The 24,849-nt window shown below is 33.4% G+C and overlaps 1 pseudogene; it reads right to left on the reverse strand.

Moving 5' to 3' along the window:
• Nucleotides 1-9,516: 9,516 nt before the first annotated feature.
• Nucleotides 9,517-24,471, reverse strand: LOC132031957 (gamma aminobutyrate transaminase 3, chloroplastic-like; annotated as a pseudogene).
• Between the last annotated feature and the right edge of the window lie 378 nt (nucleotides 24,472-24,849).

A 24,849-nucleotide genomic window follows, 5' to 3' on the forward strand; every position in this document is an offset into this window, starting at 1 on the left:
CATATGACCTCATCCAATGAACAGAATGTCATACTTCTGACTGCTTGGATCTAAAAACGAGTAGGGAGTATTAATGTTTATAATCACAAACTAGGTAAAAAAATGAATCTAACTAAACAAACATATGAATGAAAAAAAAAATGAAAGGTGTGTAATACCAGTAAAATCTTGTAAAGATTATTATCTTGGCATGTATACAGACATGATGGTCACAATACACCTTAGGCTGCTGGCATGGTATACCAACTTTCATCTACGTACCATCCTTGTTTATACAGATTCCTCAGCCAATAAGGATTAATTAAGTATTGAAAAATATTATTAAGTGCTAAAAAGGGATCTTATAAACAAGTCCAATTGTCACGTATTCGAATTGAAATATTGAAACTAATATAAGTAGTCGACATGTTGGTTAAAAAATTTATTGATAAACACCTTTTCTTGTTTACCAAACTGGCATGCCCTTAAAGTTACTTAAGAATAATACATTAAAGAACATCTTTACAAAGGAAAAGATGAATGATGAAAATTGGAACTGAGATTACTAACTAAATTACTTTTGGCCAGTGGTATAATGCATTAATTTGTACAATCAATGTAGGTTTATTGACACAATTTGACATGTATATAAGTGAATTTCTTTTCGAAAGTTTTGCCATTCGATTTGGAATCATAATTTTATATTTTGATTTCAAATTGTTTATAAAATTTGCACAAAATTTCAACTTCAACTTCAACTTCATATCATGATTTGAAATCCCAAGTTCTCAAAGAAGTAGGATTTGGGATCCCATATCATGATTTCAAATTAATTAAAATATAAAACTAGACTCATAAATTTATATTTTGTAAAAAAAAGACCCATCATTTTTTATTTTGTAAAAACAGACTCATGTCTGACATGATCGACATGAAGAGATTGGTCGTACCATATGGAATGATTATATTAAAGAATAACTAGTTAATACTATTGGTGATTTTTTGAAAGTGGATCTTTGTAAAATTTTATGTATGTGAAAGTTTGTAATAGCATGTAATTGCGAGCAATATTTATTTATAAAAGGAATATGGAGATATGTAATTTATTAGTGTAAGAGCCTTTAGGATATTCCGATGCACTTATTTATGATTTATGATTTCTTTAGATTTGGTAAGATTGTATAAGAGTTAGGGAAGTTTTGATAGTTTTTAAAAATGATGAGGTTTTCATGTTTATGAGAAAATTACAACTTAAGAAATTGAGTAACGCGTCGAAACCAAATTTAAACTGAATCGTATGCATTTCATATCATTGTGATTTGAAATCATCTCCAAACGGAACCTGAGACTTTGCTTTCACTCCCAAAAATTAATATTTATTTTGTATTACTTCCAATCTGTATCAGCCTACTATCTATCGATATATTTGGATCGAAATATTAAAATTAATAATGGGTAAATTCCCCGGAGAATCCTCCTCTGTAAGGAACACTGACCTTTTCAAAATAGGTTGCTGGGGTATGACACCTGCTGCCCCAATGACTGGTTCCACCAATGAAAACAGCTATCTAAAATAAATTAATCAGGCATAAGTTAATTCACCATCTATATATATAATAACGCAATTTAAAGAAAACAGGATATATATATATATATATATAAGTGATAAAAACTAGATATATAGAATTACTTACTGTTTCAGGCCCCTCTTTGAGTATAAGATTTTCCAAATTAGTCGCCAACCTTGTCGAAAACTCCTCTTCCGTCTCACCTAAAACATAATTATTAATTACAATATCTAAAGGTGATATGATAATGTTAAAATTTCTTATACTAACAAATACTTCCCCATCTCATTTTAATGATTGTTTTAGCTTTTTTCACTCTATTAAGAAAAATAATAAAAACAAAGTATAGTTATCAAATTACCCCTATTTATTAGACTTTTTGGGAAGAAAAAAAATTGAGCACTATTAAAAAGAAGTAGTTCTTTAATATAAGGGTATAGTTGGAAATAATTACTTCCTCCGTCTCATAGTAGTTGTCACATTTTCCTTTGGGAATTTTACATTGTATGCCAATTATGGCAATATATTTACCCGTTTTAGCCCATCTTTTTTAATTAGCCGCCATAGCCATTTTTTTCCTCTTCGTTTTTTCTGATGTATCACGTTATTATACGTTTTTATCGAAAGTTTATACATTGTCTACAATAGATGTATAAAGTTATATATTGTTGTATAATATTGTATCTTGATCTTATACATTATTTTACACTTTAGTGCTATACATTATTATACACTTTTATACGAAGTTTATACGTGATATACAAATAGATGTATAAAGTTATATATTGTTGTATAATATTGTATACTAGTCTTATACATTAATTTACACTTTTATACAAGGTGTATACGTGTCTACAGTAGGTGTATAAGTTGTATTTGTTGTGTAAAGGTGAATATTCAAGTTGGTACATGAAATGTTGGGCTGTAGGTTTGTAATTTAAAATATGGGCTATGATTATGTAATTTTGGCCCATAAATTTGTTTATAAGTGAAATTTTCCCTTTTCCTTTTACTGTACCCTTGAGAAATTATAAATAAAAAGTGTATTTTTACTACCTATTACCTTTATCTTGCTCCAATAACTTGCAATCTAATCTATCTTGGTTATTTTCAAGAACACATGGATAATAAGGGCAAAAGGAGATGAAAATAATTAATTTTTTCTTGATTTTGCAAAACGACAACTATTTTGGGGACAAGTATTTTATAGTAACCTTGACAACTACTATGGGACGGAGAAAGTATTAATTTTTGTCTTAAAACCCTAAAGCGACAACTATTTTTTGGACAATTTTTTTTTTTTTTTTTTTTTTTTTACTAAAATGACAGTTAAAGTGGGACAAAATATAATTTAAAGGATAAATAAGAACCTGGAAGGTGATAACGCCAATAATGAGGGCGATCGGTGTGACGAACAAATGGGCAGCGGAATCGAGATCAAATTCGATGTGAGCGAGAGACCTTTGCAAAAATAAGAACATATTAGCATAAAGAATACCTGAAACAAACGGTTCTTCCGTTTTAATTTATCTGACACGGTTTAATAAAAGAATACAAAATTTACGATCTTAAATATGTCATGAGAGCGAATATAAAATCACGCAATTGAGGGCAAAATAGGAATTTAAAGTTTAAATTGATTCTAAGCAGAGAAATATCTTCTTTTTTTTTTTTTTAGAACGAGCTAATAATAAGATAATGTCACATAAAATGAATCAGAGGAAGTAATTAATTATCCGGATGTACGATTGATTGGTTAAATGAAATTTTATTGTACAGCCAAAAAAAAAAAAAAAAATTATCTGAATGGATAATAATATTACCAGAAAAGAGCGGCGGAAATTATTCTAGTCCGTAGTATCGTATGAAGGTGAAAAACATGTAAGATTTTTTTTTTTTTAAAAGAACCAATAAAAAAAAAGGAAAAAGAAATACTTAGCAGGGATTGAGGAATCAGAATATTACGATCTTTGTTCGAGCAATAAATTTCTTTTTCTTTGGCCTCCTAAGGGCATTGTTGTAATACCATACAAGCTTCACCTACAAATTGACATGTAAGAGTAAGAGTGTGTTTGGTATGGAAGAAAACATTTTCTGGAAAAAATATTTTTTAATTTTCTCATGTTTGGTTATTTAAAATGTCTTGGAAAACATTTTCTCTAGGAAAAAAAGTTCCTTGAAAATAAGAAAAATGACTTTCTTAATTGAATTAGGAAAAACAAGTTCCACAAGTAACATTGCAAATTTATTGTCTCCTCCCTATCCACCCAACACCTATCCCCTCGACCTTCCAACACCCCGCCACACCCGAACACCCACTTCTCACCCCATACACCACCCCTAAACCACCCAAACTATCCCCACCCCACGCCACCCCAATCCACCCCGCCATTTTCCACCCCGACTATCACCAACCCACCCCCACTACCTCCCTCCCCGCCCTATAACCACCTACCTTTGACCCTACTCTCACCTCCCTACCACCACTCCCTATCTCTCAACTTTGCAAAACTAGGCATTTTGTGAAAGTAGTAAGTAGTAACTTTCAAAAATAGCAACTTTACAAAAGTAATCACTTCACAAAAGTAGCCGCTTTTAAAAAATATTACTTACGAAATGTTACTACTTTTCAAAACTAATCATTTTCAAAAGTAGTCACTTAAGAAAATAGTCACTTTGTAAAAGTAGTCACTTTGTAAAAGTAGCCACTTTGTGAAACTAGGTACTTTTTGAAAATAGTCACTTTTTGAAAGTAGCCAATTTTCATAGATAGTCATTTTGTGAAAGTAGTTAAATTTAAAAACTAAATACTTTGCAAAAGTATCCATTTTAAAATAGCTTCTTTCTCGAAAGTATTAAAATAACCGTTTTTGCAATGTTCCCTTTCTAAGATAGTGGCCACTTTTTTAAAGTAACCATTTTTAAAAGTGACACAAAATGGTTACTTTTGTAAAGTGACCATTTTTGAAAAAATGACAAAAAGTTTTTTTTATTTTGAAAATGTACATTTTTCGGTCGTTTTGCAAGAAATATATTTTTGCAAAAATAATCATTTTTATGTTACTTTTCAAAAAATGATCAATTTACAAAAATAGCCATCTTTGTGTCACTTTTAAAAAATGGCAAATTTGCGCACATAGTCACATTCTTGGGTTGTCTTTCAAAGTGCAAAGTAGTCATTTTTTTTGTTGTCTCAGAAAAAGGCCACTTGCAAAGGTATGCACATATTTGGTTATCTTATAAAAATAGCCACTTTGTGAAAGTAGCATCTCCTTCAAAATGCGAGGTGGGGGTGTTAGGAGGTTGGAGGTAGTGAGTTGTGGGGTTGGATTGGTATTTCCGTCAAACCAAACACTAGAAAATGTTTTCCGAAAAATATTTTCCACATCCAACCAAACACAAAAAAATAAGTAGGATAATCACTTGTTTTCCAAAAATCTTTTTCTAGGAAAACATTTTCCATCATACCAAAAGCACCCCGAAAAATTACTTAATATCGAAAAATCTTTCCATAAAATATCCTTAGTATCCTTTATCTTCTAAAAAGAAAAAGAAAAGAAACAAAAAGAAATAATTTAAAATTTTGATGTCGAGTTAGGCGCAGTCATGAGTTTGAATCTGGAACATAAAAGCCTCGATATTTAAGTGGAGAAGCGTAGAGGGTATGGGCGGAGCTAGGGTCAATGAACCTTCGTCGAAAAATTACACTTGAGGTCAAATTATTTCTTATGTATGTATTATAGATGTTAAATCTCTTTGACTTCTTTGTATGTTTACTTTTTATATTTTGAATCTCCTTAATGAAAGTCCGGGTCCTCATCGATTGATAGATGGGGCGAGGGGGTGGGAGGCGGGGTGTAACATCCCGTAAATCAATTGGGTATGAATGTATGAATCTAGTATGAAGGTGATATTTTAGCTATACGAATCTATTTGGGATGAACTCGGGTGATAAACGGTCGTTTTGAAGTCAAACCAAAAAGTGAAGTTAAGGCCTTCTAAATTCGTCTAAGTCTAGGACGACCGTACTTATGGCCTGTTTTCGGGCACTTTGCGTTAGGAATTTGTGAAAACTTCCTTCTTGAAAGTTGTAGCCTTTGAAATAACTTTCCAACGGTATATTATGAGGTCAAGGGGACATCCGTACAAAAAATTATGGCCATTTTGAAGGATTACGGTGCAGTCCGTTCGACGATCATGTTATACGAACTTGTTATACGGCCCATATAATTTTATACGGACCGTATAACTCGTCCGTGCTATGACGCTTCAAATCGACATTACATTCGGCCATGATAAAATATGGTCATATTATACGGACCGTATAACTTTATACGGACCGTATAATGCGTCCATAACTAAAGCCTCACTTTTGTATAAATTCAAGCCTTGAGTTCTTTTATTTCATTATTCACAATTCCAAATACTAGCAACAATCCAAAACATCAAGGTAAGTCAATCCAAACCCTTCGACCTAATTCTAACATATACTCTAATAATTTAAGCAAGAAATCATTGTTCTGTCCCTAGGGTTTTCAGAAAACCCATCTCAAGGTTCAAGAATCAAGATTTAAAAATCTTCTCCAAAATTCAAGTCTTTAATTCAAGATTTTGGAGCAATTAAGGTATGTAGAACTTCCATCCACGTGTGCGGGAATCTCTCTGTTCTTCCCGTGCTCCGTTTCTTGATATCCATGAAGTTCAAATCCTAGGGCATTGAACCCAACTTATTGGTAGCCGTATTTATGTATTTATGTACATGAATTTTGTATCTATATTCGTTATTGTATTCCTAATCTTCCATTACGGTTATTAGGAACCCTAGCTTAATCCATGAATCATGAATTCTTCCTCGTATGTTCTCGTTGTGTTTATATGAAATTTTATGATTTTATGTAACAAGTTCCAAGCATGTTTTCAAGTCAATTATATATATAATTATGAACTATTGTTATTACTCATGAATCAAGAACATGTTTGCAAGACTACGACAAGTTATCTCATGAAACCATATTACAAGATATTTCATGAAACCATGTTACAAGTTATTTCGTGAAATCATGATTACAAGTTATTTACAAGTTATTTCACGAAAATCATGGGCTTCTTAGCCAACTATATCATGTTCATATTTTTGGGAGTTGCTTAGTTAGCGAGTAAGGCTCGGATAACCGAAACTACGTAGCCACCGTAGGATAAGGGTTGTCGCAAGGAGGCAACACCTTCATTATGCTTTGGATCCTTACATGTTATTATTACTTAAATCTCATATCACGGCAAGGTGTGAGTGTTCTGTGGTAGGACGCATGTACCAGATCATGTTGTCGGTTATACTATAGCATTCCCACGTTACAAGCGCTTTATATGCATGTATTTCCATTGATTCTTTGTTTTCGGACTTTACTCACGTTTCATACTCATGTTCAAGTTACATTCGGTTTCAGTTCATGTCCTATACCTATGTTGTGCCATGTTCTTCATTTCGACGGGTTTTACATACTAGTACTATTCACCATGTACTAACGTCCCTTTTGCCGGGGCTGCACTTCACCCGGTCATGAGGATATCGATTTTGGAGCATACACACCAACGCGATAGGATCACCCTCGGTTATCACTTATTAGTTTCTCCCTCATTAGTATTTCTAAAAGAGTCAAATTTAATCCATATAAATGTAATTCACCTGACTCGAATAGACTTGGACGAATTGAGTTGGAAACAAATTCATCAAAAGGTTAATTTGTGTTAATTTCATTCGCTAGTCGATTTTGACCATACTATTTAAATAGTTATATATGCTTAAAGTTCAGCTATGTATGGACGGAAGTTCAGTCATATGTGTCCCAAGTTCAATCATATACACCCTAAGTTCAATCGTATATGCCAACTTCAGATAACTATAACTTCAACTATAAGCGTGCGTAACTTTGTTGAAGCTAACTTTGAAGCAACTTCACTTGTAAAAAGTTATGAACTTGAACTATGCCTTTAGAAGTTTTTCACAGATTGCCCCTTCAAAAGCACTAGTCTTTAATTTTTGTCCCTGATATTTGTGGTCTTTACTTTTTTCCCCTGCTACTCATTTAATGAAAATATGCAGACATGCTTCGTTTGGCTATCTTCGCACTGCATAAGTCATGTTTTGTGGAGTTTGAATGTTTTGTCGTATCTGGTGTTAGTTGTGCGGTATAATCTAAACTATGTCGAGCGAAATCTAAACTTATGCTGCACGAAAAGTGGTGAAGGGCCAAAAATTAAAGAACACAAATTTTAAGGGAAAAAATTAAGGGGAACTTACACAATTACTAGCAAAAAAATATTAAATTATGTAATCTACAACTATTTTCTAATTTACAAAATCTACCATATATACACTATAAATGAGTAAAGGAGAAAAATCTTTAGATATGGTAATTTTCTTATAAATAAGGTAATTAAATTTGATAGGTTATATTTTTTTCCTGAATTTAAGTAATCTGTCCAACAACTACCTATCAATAAGGAAACACTATCATCAAACCCTAGAAAAACTCCAGAAATTGCTCATACACTCCATCTTCTATAAGGTATATTCTAATACTGCCTACTACATATATATTAGATAGAAGGTATTATTATGTTATATACTGTATATAATATACAAGCTTAAATATAGTATTTCCTACTACTGTACCCACAAATATTTTATTGTCATCTTTTCAATTACACTTACCAATTTGAATATACCATATACATGGTACTATTATATTATATACTATATATAATATAAAACTTAAATATACTAATTCTTACTATGTATATAAAAGCAAAGCTTGAAAAATTGTATTTCTAGGAGCTTGAGGAAATGAATATGGACGGGAGAGGACATGAAATTGAAAATTAGAGCACCTTATGATTGATAAGGTATGTTTTTAGGTGAGAGAATTACATTTTATTGTGTATTTAATTAGGAGAGATATTTTAGGGATATGAAAGATTTGTATATAAAATCTTGTATTTTAAAAAGGATTGTTGTAACTTTTGAAAAATCCTTTTTAAAATCTTGTATTTGTGTGACTTTCCTAAAAATTAAAGACCACCCCAGAACAGGCCATTTGTGTGATTGACCCCCTTCTATAAGAATCCTAAAATAGCCTATGCACTTGTCTCGTTTGGTTTGGTCACAGCCCAGACTAACTCACCACCCAACTGGTTTAATTTGACAATTAGCCAAACACCCATGTGTATTAAATCAAAAGTGCTTTTGTACGGTTTGCCCTTCAAAAAATATTGGCCAAACACCTCACTTTTTATAAAATTTGCAAAGACTTTTCGAAAAAAAATCAAACTTATAATTCATCTATAGGGGATAAGTTACCTAGCACACCCATGTGTAATGGAAGAATCGTACGTAATATTGGTCTTTTTTTCCCTTCAAAATATTATGATCGCAGCATGCTCGCGAATATTAATCATTTTAGTATAAGTTCGTAAATATTAAAGATCAGCACAAAATAGTCAAAAGTGCAAATGACCCATGTGTAATTAGAATAATTACTTTGCAAAAGAGCCTATAAATAGAAAATCTCCAAACTAAAGAATCAAGCAACATGACCGAATGAAAAGAAGAAGAAGAAAAAACAAGGGTATATAACGAAAAAATTGCCAACCACTTTTCATTAAAAGCTATTACTACTAACATTTAGCTACTCTTTTAACACGAAAAAAATATTTATGCAAAAATACTTTTAGCTAAAATATGTAAAAACTCTAAAAATAACTATTTGAGTTTGAACATTTATCAGTTGAAATTCCATGAATTGTTCTTAAAATTTGAAATCAACAGTCCAAAAATTGATCATGCCACCCGATCTACGTATATAGCTTGAAACAACAAACCTTTTGAAGTGGGAATTAAATTAAATGACATAAAAGTTAATTTAGCTCATAAGCTAGTTATTTGCTTCATGAAATTGAAAAATGATGGCCATGGCACAACGAAAGAGTTTCAATTTATTATTAGTAGACTTTGATATTTGAAAACAAATAAAAGGTCCCACGAGAAATGAATTTCTTGTCTCTTTCCTCTCTGCCGTCAGCTTTTATTTTTTGCTGAATAAAGATGCATAAAATTAACAGCTGAAATTTAAAAGTCATTACATGAGGGTATTGATTGAAAAGATGCAAAACCCTTAGAGAGTCTTCTGGGACTTGAGTTCTTCCACTTTCTTTTCAGTTTCCCTCAATGCTTTCCCATATTTGCTTATCAACTGAAAAAACGAGAATAACCTCAATCTTAATTTTTCGGTTTCATATTAAACAGTTTATAATCGGAGGAAAATAACCAATCATGGAAATATGGTGTTGTTTTCATGTCACACGAAATACAAAACCAGTTTTAATTAAGCTATATTGCTCAACATGGTTCCGTAGTTTGATTCATTAGCACTCAGATTTTAGGATCTGAGGATATAGATAAGAGTACGGGTACGTGTGTTAAGATATACAATAAATAAATGTATATTACAACATATTACTTACATATATTTCAACAATTAATTGAAGTTATTAAATCAAGACTAGTATAATTAATTTTTTTTGTAAATACTTAGTCGTATAATAGCAAAGTGTTTTAGTACTTCACGCAAATGTGTATATGACAAAACGTAAATCGTACCAAATACCCAATCAACATACACATAGGTGTACAATCAAAGAACCTAAATTAGGTTGACCAATTTTTTTTTTTTTTTAAAATTCTTTCCTTTCGAGCCGATGGTCTTTCGGAAACAGCATCTCTACCCCACAAAAATAGAGGTAAGGTCTGCATACATATTATTCTCTCCAGACTCGACTTGTGAAATTATATTGGATATGTTGTTGTCGTAAATTTAGTGTGTTGTCACACCCACACCCAAATTATGTCATATTGATATTGATGGGTAAAATTTTTTGAAAAATCTGAGCGACTTATAAGTCAGTACAAAAGGCCTTACTTTTTGTAGCTGATCCCGAAAAATCTTATTTCTTGTAGAGAATATAATTAACTGTGATACCAAGTTCTTAAAATATTTCTAACAAATTAATGTAAAGTGACTTTGTGCCTAACCATTTCGCAGGAACATACCTCATTATTTTCTTCGAGGCTCAAAATATATGGAGGAGACATCATTACGTTATCCCATTCATCTCACACTGTGCTTTGAAATATGCACCAATACCTGAGCAAATTAAGAATTATGAATTTTTCAAACAGATATTAGAGTTTAACTTAATAGTTAATACTCTTTTGTACCGGTTCATGTGACATTATTCTTTTGTCGGTTCGTTTACAAGAGAGCAATTCATTTTTATATTTGAAAACATTTTTACTTTAAATTAAATTACTTATAATTTTATCCTTAAAGTGTGGTTTTTTTTCGTAATTTTTCAATATTTCCATATTTAATTGATTAATATACTTTGAAAACTATTTTTTCTAGGAAAACACGTTCCTAAAAGATGAGAAATATAATTTCATGGTAAGCGTAGGAAAAAACAAGTTTCATAAGAGCTATTTCACACTGATTGTCTCCTCCCCACCTCATCCCCATCCACCCTTACTCGAACGGTGTTTGCCTAGATTATATAAAAATATTCTTGAAATAATATTTTCTATTTACTAGCCAAACACTAGAAAATAAGTAAGTAAACCACTTACTATTTCAAAAATATTCTCTAGAAAAACATTTCCTTCATGGCAAACACATCTTTACTGAGAATCTTTTATAGCCACAGAAACAGTACACAACATGTTAATATCACAAATTTTAAAATTTTATAATCACATAAATACTATGACATTTTTAAATTATAAATTTTTTTTGAAAATATTATTTTATTCTTAAACACCATATCAAATCAAATTACGTCACATAAAATTAGAACGCAAGAAATTATTAGGTAAGTCGAAAGAGCAAAAACATACCCCATTCAGGTGGGAAGGGATCATTAGGAGATTTGTTATCTGTAAACTGTGTACAATGTATCAAACCAGTTCCCCTTATCTAAAAAAGGAACAAAAAATAATTAAGAGTGACTAAAATAATAAATTAACAGGTAGTTAAGACGTTTTAATTAGCTGCTTCTATCATGATAATTACTATACCTCCCCGATTATGGGACTGTCAGAAAATGCTTTCAAACCTTCTTGGAACTTTGGTGATATTCTGTTTACTTTCTCAATAATATTTCTTTCCCTGAAAAACAATTTGAAATCTTTTCAGTTGCGATTTCATGAAAGAATCCTACAAAATACATACAATAAATTTCCGTGTAAAATATTATGAATCGAAAAAGTTTGATCAATTCTGAGAATTGCGGTAGTCACGTAGTACCACACCAAATTGGAAAAACAAGTTTTTTTGACATACTCCCTCGGTCCACTTCTATATGGCCCTGTTTTCTTAGGATTAACCTAAAGTTCTCATTTTATCTTTAATGACAAGTTTTTATAGTCATACAAATGTAATGACTTGTTTAACACAATCATAATTAGTTTTAAAAATCGTATAACAAAAAGAATGTTATGACATATTTAAAATCACAAATATTAAATATTCGCTTCTTTTTTTTTTTTTTTTTTTGGCTTAAACTCGATCTCCAGTCAAATTACACTTAAACTCTTATCTCCGGTCAAATTACACTATATAAATTGAAATGGTGGGAGTAATTCTTTTGTTATGTTAAAATATTTGTTAGTGCAGAGGGGGTCCATCATCTTACCAACACAACAAAAAGTGATTGTTATAAAAATTAGATGTTGAAAAAAAAAATTTTAAAAACAAAATTATACTTTTTAGTCCATATCTAGAAGGAAGTAGAGAGGTTGAGGGCCACAAAATAAAAGGTTGCATACTTGTAGATCTTCAGTGTTTCTAAGGCAACCGCACATGAGACAGGGTGCCCAGAATAAGTAAATCCATGAAAAAAAGAACCTAATTGAAATAAAAAGATGAACGATTTTGTTAACAAAATTAAAGAATATAGGATTTGATATCCTAAGATATATTGAACTGATATTATGCTCACCAAGTTTATTGCTTTGTGAATAAATAACGTCAGAAATTTCAGGGCTTACAAGGACAGCACCAATTGGCATATATGCTGAAGAAAGAGCCTGAAAGAACAATTACAAAGAGACATATTTAGAAAGAAATTGAGTCAAATTTGTCTCGGTACTATTCTAAATTGAGCAACTTTGTATCCTTTAAATTTTCAGTCTAATATTACCTCACCGCTAGGAAACATTCTCGTTTTTGCTCGTAACTCCTAACGGGACTCCAATCAGGGTAAGTTTAGACCATAACCAGATACGAAGGGATAAATATGAACCATTTTTCCAAAGAATTTGGACATATGGAGTCCACCTATTTTACTTTGGAGCTTTGTTAACGACCAGGGCAATGGTAGCAATGCTAAGAACGACCATACAAAATTGAACAATTTTGAATAATATTAAAGCAAATTTAGACCTTTTTAATCTAGAATAAGTTGTAATTTGCATAGCTTGAACATATATAGTTAAAATGTACCTTTGCTAAAGAGACAAGATCAGGTTTGATGTTGTACTTATCACAGCCAAACATTGTCCCAAGCCTTCCAAATCCACATATGACCTCATCCGCAATAAACAGAATGTCATACTTCTTGACTACTGCTTGGATCTAAAAACGAGTAGGGAGAGTTAATGTTTATAATCACAAACCTAGGTAAAAAATGAAACCTAACTGAACAAAAATATGAATGAAAAAAAAAAAATGAAAGGTGTGTAATACCAGTAAAATCTTGTAAAGATTATTATCTTGGCATGTATACAGACATGATGGTCACAATACACCTTAGGCTGCTGACACGGTATACCAACTTTCATCTACGTACCATCCTTGTTTATACAGATTCCTCAGCCAATAAGGATTAAGTATTGAAAAATATTATTAAGTGCTAAAAAGGGATCTTATAAGCAAGTCCAATTGTCATGTATTTGAATTGAATGAAATATTGAAACTAATATAAGTAGTTGCCGTGTTGGTTAAAAAATTTGTTGATAAACACTTTTTCTTGTTCACCAAACTGGCATGCCCTTAAAGTTACTTAAGAATAATACATTAAAGAACATCTTTACAAGGAGAAAGATGAATGACGAAAATTGGAACTGATTACTAACTTAATTACTTTTGGCCAGTGGTATGCAAAAATTTGTACAATCAATGTAGGTCTATTGACACAATTTAACATGTATATAAGTGAAATTTCTTTTGGAAAGTTTCAGTCCTAAGTAGACGTTTGGCCATGCGATTTGGAATCATGATTTCATATTTTAATTTCAAATCAGCTTTTGTTTATGAAATTTGCACAAAATTTCAACTTCAACTTCATATCATGATTTCAAACCCCAAGCTCTCCAATAAGTAGGATTTGGGATTCCAAATCATGATTTCAATTTTTTTAAAATGTAAAACTTGACTCATAAATTTATATTTTGCAAAAAAAGACCCATCATTTTTTATTTTGAAAAAATAGACTCATGCTCAACATGAAGAGATTGGTTGTACCTTGTGGAATGATTATATTAAAGAATAGCTAGTTAATTAATACTATTGTTGATCTTTCGGAAGTGGATCTTTGTAAAATCATGTGTATGTGAAAGTTTGTAATAGCATGTAATCGCGAGCAATATTTATTTATAAAAGGAATATGGAGATATGTAATTTATTAGTGTAGAGCCTTTAGGATATTCCGATACCTTGTTTATGAACTATGATTTGCTCATTTGGTAAGATTGTACAAGAGTTGGAGAAATTTTGATAGTTTTAAAAAATTATGAGGTTTTCAGTTTATGAGGGAAAATACAACTTAAAAAATTCAAATTGTATGTCCAAACAAAATTTTAACTTCAAATCAACCTGATTTGATATCATTGTGATTTAAAATCATGTCCAAATGGGAGCTAAGGCTTTACTTTCAATCCCAAAATTACTATTTATTTTGTATTACTTCCAACCAGTATCAGCCTATTATATATCGATATATTTGGATCGAAATATTAAAATTAATAAAGGGTAAATTCTGAATCCTCCTCTATAAGGAACACTGACCTTTTCAAAATAGGTTGCTGGGGGAGGTATGACACCTGCTGCCCCAATGACTGGTTCCGCAATGAAAGCAGCTATCTAAAATAAATTAATCAGGCATATGTTAATTCACCATCTATATATAATAATGCAATTCAAAGAAAACAGGATATATATATCAGTGATAAAAACTAGATATATAGAATTACTTACTGTTTCAGGCCTTTGAGTATAAGATTTTCCAAATTATTAGCCAACCTTGTCGAAAACTCCTCTTCCGTCTCACCTAAAACATAATTATTAATTACAATATCTAAAGGTGATATGATAATGTTAAAATTTCTTATACTAACAAATACTTCCCCGTCTCATTTTAACGATTGTTTTAGCTTTTTTCACTCTATTAAGAAAAATAATAAAAACAAAGTATAGTTATCAAATTACCCCTATTTATTAGACTTTTTTTAAAAAAAAAATTGAGCACTATTAAAAAGAAGTAGTTCTTTAATATAAGGGTATAGTTGGAAATAATTACTTCCTCCGTCTCATATTAGTTGTCACATTTTCCTTTGGGAATTTTACATTGTATGCCAATTATGGCAAAATATTTACCCGTTTTAGCCCATCTTTTTTTAATTACCCGCCATAGCCATTTTTTTCCTCTTCAGTTTTTAACTAGTCTTATACATTATTATACACTTTTATAAAGGTTTATACATTGTCTACAGTAGATGTATAAAGTTATATATTGTTGTATAATATTGTATACTAGTCTTATACATTATTATACACTTTTATACAAGGTGTATGCATAGTCTACAGTAGGTGTATAAAGTTGTATATTGTTGTGTAAAAGTGAATATTCAAGTTGAGCCATGAAATGTTAGGCTGTAGGTTTGTAATTTAAAATATGGGCTATGATTATGTAATTTTGACCCATAAACTGTTTATAAGTGAAATTTTCCCTTTTCCTTTTACGCAACCCTTAAGAAATTATAAATAAAAAGTGTATTTTTACTACCTATTACCTTTATCTTGCTCCAATAACTTGCAATCTAATCTATCTTGGTTATTTTCAAGAACACATGATAATAAGGGCAAAATGAGATGAAAATAATTAATTTTATCTTGACTTTGCAAAACGACAACTATTTTGGGGACAAGTATTTTATAGTAACCTTGACAACTAATATGGGACGGAGAAAGTATTAATTTTTGTCTTAAAACCCTAAAGCGACAACTATTTTTTGGACAATTTTTTTTTTTTTTTTTTACTAAAATGACAGTTAAAGTGGGACAAAATATAATTTAAAGGATAAATAAGAACCTGGAAGGTGATAACGCCAATAATGAGGCAGTCAGTGTGACGAACAAATGGAGCTGGCAGATAAAATTCCTGATGTAGAGCAGGGGCACTGCAAAAATAAGAACATATTAGCATAAAGAATACCTGAAACAAACGGTTCTTCCGTTTTAATTTATCTGTTGACAATGGTGTTAGTCACATTATCGATGATGATGAAGGTGTAAGAGAAAAGAATGATCTGGTGGATTTGTCGGTAGAAACAAAGAAGGCCTCAGACAATATTATTTCTTGGGCCAGCTCAGTTAGAAGTCTTGGGCCTCATTCAGTAGACTTGGATGTGGCCCAAGTCCAAAGTACACAACAAGATTCAGATTGCCATCAGCCCATAACTGATATCTAGAATACATACGTGTACAGATAGAATAAAAATATCTAGGTTAGGAATATTCTTTACAAAGTTTGTTACAAGTCATCAAATAGAGAGATGACAAGTGTCAAATAACTATTAGCTAGTAGCTAGAATATGCAGGTCGTTTTCCTATATATTTGGATGTACAGTGTAATGGTTTGATGATCAGGAAATGGAAAAATTCATCCCAATATTGTTCTCTTCTCACATGGTATCAGAGCAGGCTTAGTCCTCTCTTCTGATCTTCTTCTTCCTTTTCTGATCTTCTTCTTTTTTCTTGTCTTGATCCATCTTTCTTCTTCTCTTTTCAGTTTTCCTCATACTTGATTTATCATGGGAGATACAACAGGAAATGTTGCCACTCGAACCACTCAAACCACAAACCCCACTCCAATCGACTCCACCCATGCTTATTATCTTCACCCCTCTGATGCACCAGGAATGATGCTGATTAGTTCACCTTTTGATGGAAAAGGTTTTGGAGGATGGAAGAGGACCATGTTGATAGCATTATCTGCCAAAAACAAAACTGGTTTCATAGATGGAACTCTTACAAAACCTCTTGCTGGTGCTCCTCTTTTGAATGCTTGGACAAGATGCAATGACATGGTGTTGTCATGGCTATTAAACTCACTCTCAAAGGAAATTGCTGAGAGTGTAGTTTACTATCAGAGTGCTCAGCTTCTGTGATCAGATTTGGAGTCCAGATTTGGACAGACCAATGGTGCTAAGCTGTTCCAATTACAAAAGGAATTATCAGGATTGGTTCAAGGTAATCTCACTGTGATTGCATATTTTACAAAGCTAAAGTGTATTTGGGATGAACTAGATGCTATGAAGACATTTTCTATGTGCACTTGTGATTGCAACTGTGGATCTAAAGACAAGAATGATAAAGCACAAGATGATGAAAGACTTTTGCAGTTTCTAATGGGCTTAAATGACTCTTACCTTGGACTGAGAAGAAACATCCTGATGAATACACCATTACCCTCTGTTAATCATGCTTATTCTCTTGCCATACAAGATGAGAAACAAGCAGAAATTCACCATTCCTCTCCTAGTCCAATGGAATCTTCATCATTTGTTGCTGCTGGACAAAGTTCCAACAGGAGGTCAAATTCTCAAGGAAACAAAACAAACTCAGATAACAGGAGAAACTACACAGGACATGGAAACACTTGCACTTACCGCAAAAAGGTTGGCCATACCATTGACAAGTGCTTCAAGCTACATGGATTTCCATCAGATTTCAAATTCACCAAGCAGAGACAACAAGTTCAAAATGGGCCTAGAGCCAATTTGGCAAATGCTACAGCAGCACCTGATGCAAAAGGACCATTAGCCCAGATCATGGAACTCCTCCAACAGTTCAAATTTGAACAAGGAACCCCCACATCAGATGGAGCCATAACTGCAAACTGTGCTGGTATGAAACACTCCAAAAAATACACATGTTCTAAAATACAGTTTGATGAATATACTTGGATTTTGGATAGTGGAGCAACAGAACACATGAGTTATAACAAATACATGTTTGATAATTTGAAACCTCTTAGGTTCCAATAATGGTTAAGTTACTCAATTCCTTTAAGGTTAAGGTCACTCATGCAGGTTCTGTGACCCTTATGCCCAATTTGGTCTTGTCTAGAGTTCTGTTTCTACCTTATTTTAAATTTAACTTACTATCTGTTTTCCAACTGTGTCATCAGTTTCAATGTCATTTGGCATTCACCCCCACTATTTGTCTATTGCAGGGCCCTTCAGTGAGGAGCCCTCTGGGAATTGGTGAAGCACAAAAAGGTCTTTATGTCTTCCATTCAAGACCAGTTACTACCCGTCCTCAGCCACCCATCCTCAACACTGTTCATCGTCAAAATCAAGGCATTGCCAATGGAGTTTCTAGTTTAGTTTCAGTTTCTAATCAAGGCTTAGCCAACGTTGTTCCTAGTTTAGTTTCAATTTCTAGTCAAGGACTACCCAATGTTGGACCTGTTTTAAATTCTGCAATATCTAACTCATTTGTACCAGCCATGCCATGGCATTATAGACTGGGCATTTGCCTATTTATAATATGAAGAATATTGGTACTATTTCTGCTTCCCTTTCTTCTAAATTCGGTACTCTTTTTTGTTTCGTTTGCCCATTGGCTAGGCAACATAGACTCCCCTTTCCAACTAGTTCCATTTCTACCACACAAATTTTTGAGTTAATACACATTGACACCTGGGGACCCTATTCTACTCCTACACACGATGGATTCAAATATTTCTTAACAATTGTGGATGACTATAGTAGAGGAACATGGATATATTTGCTATCTACTAAGTCCAATGCTTTTCCCATCTTGAAGTATTTCTTGGCAATAGTGGAAAGACAATTTCAATTAAAGGTTAAAATAATTAGGTCTGATAATGCGTTTGAGCTTGGAACTGGGAACATACAATCTGAATTTTTGTCATCCCAAGGTATAATTCATCAAACTACATGTGTTGGGACACCTCAACAAAATGGAGTCGTTGAGAGGAAACACAAGCATCTTTTAGAAACTTCAAGAGCCCTCTTATTTCAATCACATTTACCTATTAAATATTGGGGAGAATGTGTGTTGACTGCTACCTACTTGATTAACAGATTTCCCTCCAAAGTCATTAACCTAAAAACACCCTATGAGAAGCTATTCGGAAGAACCCCTAACTACCAAAATTTAAAGAGTTTTGGGTGCTTGTGTTATGTTTCTACATCTTCTGTGAATAGGGGCAAGTTTGACCATAGGTCCCAAGCTTGTGTTTTCATTGGATATCCTCATGCTAAGAAAGGATACAAGCTACTTAATCTACAAACCAAAAGGATATTCATATCCAGAGATGTGTTGTTTCATGAAATGCATTTCCCTTTTGCCTCTACAATGCCAAACACCCAGCCACTGTTTGCTACATCATCCACCAATTCCTCATCTGAGCAGTCACCTATTCTTTCCTCTATTCCTACACAAACAGAGGCTGTCCCAGGTATTCCTCCAACACAAGCAACATCTCATATTTCTGCCACAACTACACACAACATAGAATCCCCTTCCTCTGCTCCTATTCAATCAAATGAGCCTGAAATTCTTGTGATTCCAGAGTCTACTAGACAATCTACTAGGGAAAGGAAAACACCTTCATACCTGAATGATTATACTGTAATCTTGTTCACCTCACTGATGTTCCACACCATGTTTTGACACTCCTCTTTTACCTAATGTGTTTTCATTTTCTGCCCTATCTTTTCCAAACCAGAAATTGTTGAATTCTATTCATCAAATGAGTGAACCCTCTAGTTATACTCAGGCTGCATTACATCCTGGTTGGCAATCTGCCATGGATCAAGAATACAGGGCACTGATTCAAAATAGAACTTGGGATGTTGTTGATCTTCCTAATGGACACAAGGCTTTGCCTTGTAAATGGGTCTACAAAGTCAAACACCACTCTGATGGTTCGATTGAGAGACTAAAGGCAAGGTTGGTTGTGCGAGGTGACATTCAAGTTGAGGGTGTGGATTTCACAGAGACATATTCCCCAGTGATTAAAATGACAACCATTCGATGTTTATTAGCAGTGGCAGTAAAGAAAAAGTGGGATTTGTTTCAATTAGACGTGAATAACGCTTTCTTACATGGTGATCTGGACGAGGAAGTATATATGAAGTTTCCCCCTGGGTTTTCTCCCTCTAATTCCACTAAGGTTTGCAAGCTTCGAAAATCTCTGTATGGCCTACGCCAAGCATCTCAACAGTGGTACGCGAAATTGACTGCAGCTCTCAGTTTTAAGGGATACTCACACAGCTCTAATGATTATTCATTATTTCTTAAGAAATCTGGGGATTCGGTGACTATTCTAGCTGTATATATCGACGACATTGTCTTAATAGGGAACAATCTAACAGAAATTCAAGAACTCAAACATTTTTTACACCAGGAATTTCGGATAAAGGATTTGGGGAACTTACATTACTTTCTAGGTATGGAGGTCCTCAGGGAAAATGATGGTCTGATTCTGTGCCAACGAAAATTCACCATCGAACTTTTTCAAGAATTCAACTCTGTTCATCTTCGTCCAGTTAATTCTCCTCTGGAGAATGTTGAAAAACTGCATCTTGACCACGGCCTCGCCATCTCTGACCCTACTTTTTACCGGAGACTCATCGAAAAACTCAATTATCTTACCCACACTCGACCAGATCTAGCATACACGGTACAACATCTTAGCCAATTCATGTCCAATCCTCGCCAACCCCACTTAAATGCTGCTTTGAGGGTACTTCGTTATCTCCTCAAGGACCCAAATTTGGGGCTTTTCATGTCTTCTTCTCCTTCCTACGAAATACTTACTTTCTGTGATTCTGATTGGGGTAAATGTCCTGATACGAGGCGATCTGTTTCTGGGTTTTACATCTCCCTTGGAACTTCACCCATTTCTTGGAAGTCCAAGAAACAAGCTTCCATTTCTTTAAGCTCCGCTGAGGCAGAATATCGCTCCATGAGGCGTGTAGTCGCAGAAATTACATGGCTCGTTCGTCTTCTTCAAGATCTCACTGTGCCTTTAAAATTACCTGTTCCTTTACACTTTGACAGCCAAGCTGCCATACACATCGCCAAAAATCCCGTTTTTCATGAACGAACGAAACACGTCAATATCGACTGCCATTTCGTTCGTCAACAATTCCTTGCTGGCCTCATTTCGCTCTCATTCGTCCCATCCTCTTCCCAATTAGCAGATGTTTTTACCAAATCATTGACTGGCCCTCTTCATCTTCAATCTCTCAGCAAGTTGGGTGTACTTTCAGCCCCCTCCAACTTGAGGGGGGGTGTTGACAATGGTGTTAGTCACATTATCGATGATGATGAAGGTGTAAGAGAAAAGAATGATCTGGTGGATTTGTCGGTAGAAACAAAGAAGGCCTCAGACAATATTATTTCTTGGGCCAGCTCAGTTAGAAGTCTTGGGCCTCATTCAGTAGACTTGGATGTGGCCCAAGTCCAAAGTACACAACAAGATTGATTGCCGTATCGGCACCATAATCGATATCTAGAATACATACGTGTACAGATAGAATAAAAATATCTAGGTTAGGAATATTCTTTACAAAGTTTGTTACAAGTCATCAAATAGAGAGATGACAAGTGTCAAATAACTATTAGCTAGTAGCTAGAATATGCAGGTCGTTTTCCTATATATTTGGATGTACAGTGTAATGGTTTGATGATCAGGAAATGGAAAAATTCATCCCAATATTGTTCTCTTCTCACATTATCTGACACGGTTTAATAAAAGAATACAAAATTTACGATCTTAAATATGTCATGAGAGCGAATATAAAATCACGAATTGAGGGCAAAATAGGAATTTAAAGTTTAAATTGATTCTAAGCAGAGAAATATCTTCTTTTTTTTTTAGAACGAGCTAATATTAAGATAATGTCACATAAAATGAATCGGAGGAAGTAATTAATTATCCAGATGTACAGTCAATTGGTTAAATGAAATTTTATTGTCTGGCCAAAAAAAAAAAAAATTATCCTGAATGGATAATAATATTACCCAGAAAGACTGGCGGAAATTATTCTAGTCCCGTGGTATCTGTATGAAGGTGAAAAACATGTAAGATTTTTTTTTTAAAAAAAGAACCAATAAAAAAAAGGAAAAAGAAATACTTAGCAGGGATTGAGGAATCAGAATATTACGATGCTGTTCGAGCAATAAATTTCTTTTTCTTTGGCCTCCTAAGGGCATTGTTGTAATACCATACAAGCTTCACCTACAAATTGACATGTAAGAGTAAGAGTGTGTTTGGTATGGAGGAAAACATTTTCTGGAAAATATTTTTTAATTTTCTCATGTTTGGTTATTTAAAATGTCTTGGAAAACATTTTATCTAGGAAAAAAAGTTCCTTGAAAATAAGAAAAATGGCTTTCTTAATTGAAGTAGGAAAAACAAGTTCCACAAGTAACATTGCAAATTTATTGTCTCCTCCCTATCCACCCAACACCCCAACACCTATCCCCTCGACCTTTCAACACCCCGCCACACCCGAACACCTATTTCTCACCCCATACACCACCCCCCTAAACCACCCAAACTATCCCCCACCCCACGCCACCCCAATCCACCCCACCATTTAACCCACCCCGACTATCACCAACCCACCCCCACTACCTCCCTCCCCGCCCCTATAACCACCTACCCCCAACCCCTACTCTCACCCTACCACCACTCCCTATCTCTCAACTTTGCAAAACTAGGCATTTTGTGAAAGTAGTAAGTAGTAACTTTCAAAAATAGCAACTTTACAAAAGTAATCACTTCACAAAAGTAGCCGCTTTTAAAAAATATTACTTTCGAAATGTAGTTACTTTTCAAAACTAGTCATTTTCCAAAAGTAGTCACTTAAGAAAATAGTCACTTTGTAAAAGTAGTCACTTTGTAAAAGTAGCCACTTTGTGAAACTAGATACTTTTTAAAAATAGTCACTTTTTGAAAGTAGCCAATTTTCATAGATAGTCATTTTGTGAAAGTAGTTAAATTTAAAAACTAAATACTTTGCAAAAGTATCCATTTTTTAAAATAGCTTCTTTCTGAAAGTATTAAAATAACCGTTTTTGCAATGTTCCCTTTCTAAGATAGTGGCCACTTTTTTAAAGTAACCATTTTTAAAAGTGACACAAAATGGTTACTTTTGTAAAGTGACCATTTTTTGAAAAAATGACAAAAAAGTTTTTATTTTTGAAAATGTACATTTTCGGTCGTTTTGCAAGAAATATATTTTTGCAAAAATAATCATTTTTAAGTTACTTTTCAAAAAATGATCAATTTACAAAAATAGCCATCTTTGTGTCACTTTTAAAAAATGGCAAGTTTGCGCACATAGTCACATTCTTGGGTTGTCTTTCAAAGTGCAAAGTAGTCATTTTTTTTTGTTGTCTCAGAAAAAGGCCACTTGCAAAGGTATGCACATATTTGGTTATCTTATAAAAATAGCCACTTTGTGAAAGTAGCATCTCCTTCAAAATGCGGGGTGGGGGTAGTAGGGAAGGTTGGAATTGTGGGGGGGGGGGGGGTGTTAGGAGGTTGGAGGTAGTGAGTTGTGGGGTTGGATTGGTATTTCCGTCAAACCAAACACTAGAAAATGTTTTCCGAAAAATATTTTCCACATCCAACCAAACACAAAAAAATAAGTAGGATAATCACTTGTTTTCCAAAAAATCTTTTTCTAGGAAAACATTTTCCATCATACCAAAAGCACCCTGAAAAATTACTTAATATCTTGAAAAATCTTTCCATAAAATATCCTTAGTATCCTTTATCTTCTAAAAAGAAAAAGAAAGAAACTAAAAGAAATAATTTAAAATTCTGATGTCTGAGTTAGGCGCACGTCATGAGTTTGAATCCTGCCGAACATAAAAGCCTGATATTTAAGTGGAGAAGCGTAGAGGGTATGGGCGGAGCTAGGGTCAATGAACCCCCTTCGTCGAAAAATTACACTTGAGGTCAAAATTATTTCTTATGTATGTATTATAGATGTTAAATCTCTTTGACTTCTTTGTATGTTTACTTTTTTATATTTTGAATCTCCTTAATGAAAGTACTGGGTCCGTCATTGATAAATGGGGCAGGTGGGAGGGCGGGGTGTAACATCCCGTAAATCTGAATTAGGTATGAATGTATGAATCTAGTATGAAGGTGATATTTTAGCTATACGAATCTATTTGGGATGAACTCGGGTGATAAACGGTCGTTTTGAAGTCAAACCAAAAGTGAAGTTCTTAAGGCTTCTAAATTCGTCTAAGTCTAGGACGATCTGTACTTATGGCCTGTTTTTGGGCACTTGCGTTAGGAATTTGTGAAAACTTCCTTCTTGAAAGTTGTAGCCCTTTGAAATACCTTTCCAACGGTATATTATGGGGGTCAAGGGAACATCCGTACAAAAAATTATGGCCATTTCTTGAAGGATTACAGTGCAGTCCGTTCGCTGATCATGTTATACGAACTTGTTATACGGCCCATATAATTTTATACGGACCGTATAACTCGTCCGTACTTCATGACGCTTCAAATCAACATTCTGTTCAGCCATGATAAAATATGGTCATATTATACGAACCGTATAACTTTATACGGACCGTATAATTCGCCTCACTTTTGTATAAATTCAAGCCTTGAGTTCTTTTATTTCATTATTCACAATTCCAAGCCCTAGAAACAACCCAAAACATCAAGGTAAGTCAATCCAAACCCTTCCAACTCAATTCTAACAAATACTCTAATAATCTAAGCAAGAAATCATTGTTCTAATCTAGGGTTTTCAAGAAAACCCGTCTCGAGGTTCAAAATCAAGATTTGAAATCTTCTCCAAAATTCAAGTCTTTAATTCAAGATTTTGGAGCAATTAAGGTATGTAGAACTTCCATCCACATGTGGGAATCTCTACGTTCTTCCCCATGCTCCGTTTCTT

The sequence above is a fragment of the Lycium ferocissimum genome, chromosome 9 (assembly GCF_029784015.1).
Source record: "Lycium ferocissimum isolate CSIRO_LF1 chromosome 9, AGI_CSIRO_Lferr_CH_V1, whole genome shotgun sequence".
NCBI classification, from domain to species: domain Eukaryota; kingdom Viridiplantae; phylum Streptophyta; class Magnoliopsida; order Solanales; family Solanaceae; genus Lycium; species Lycium ferocissimum.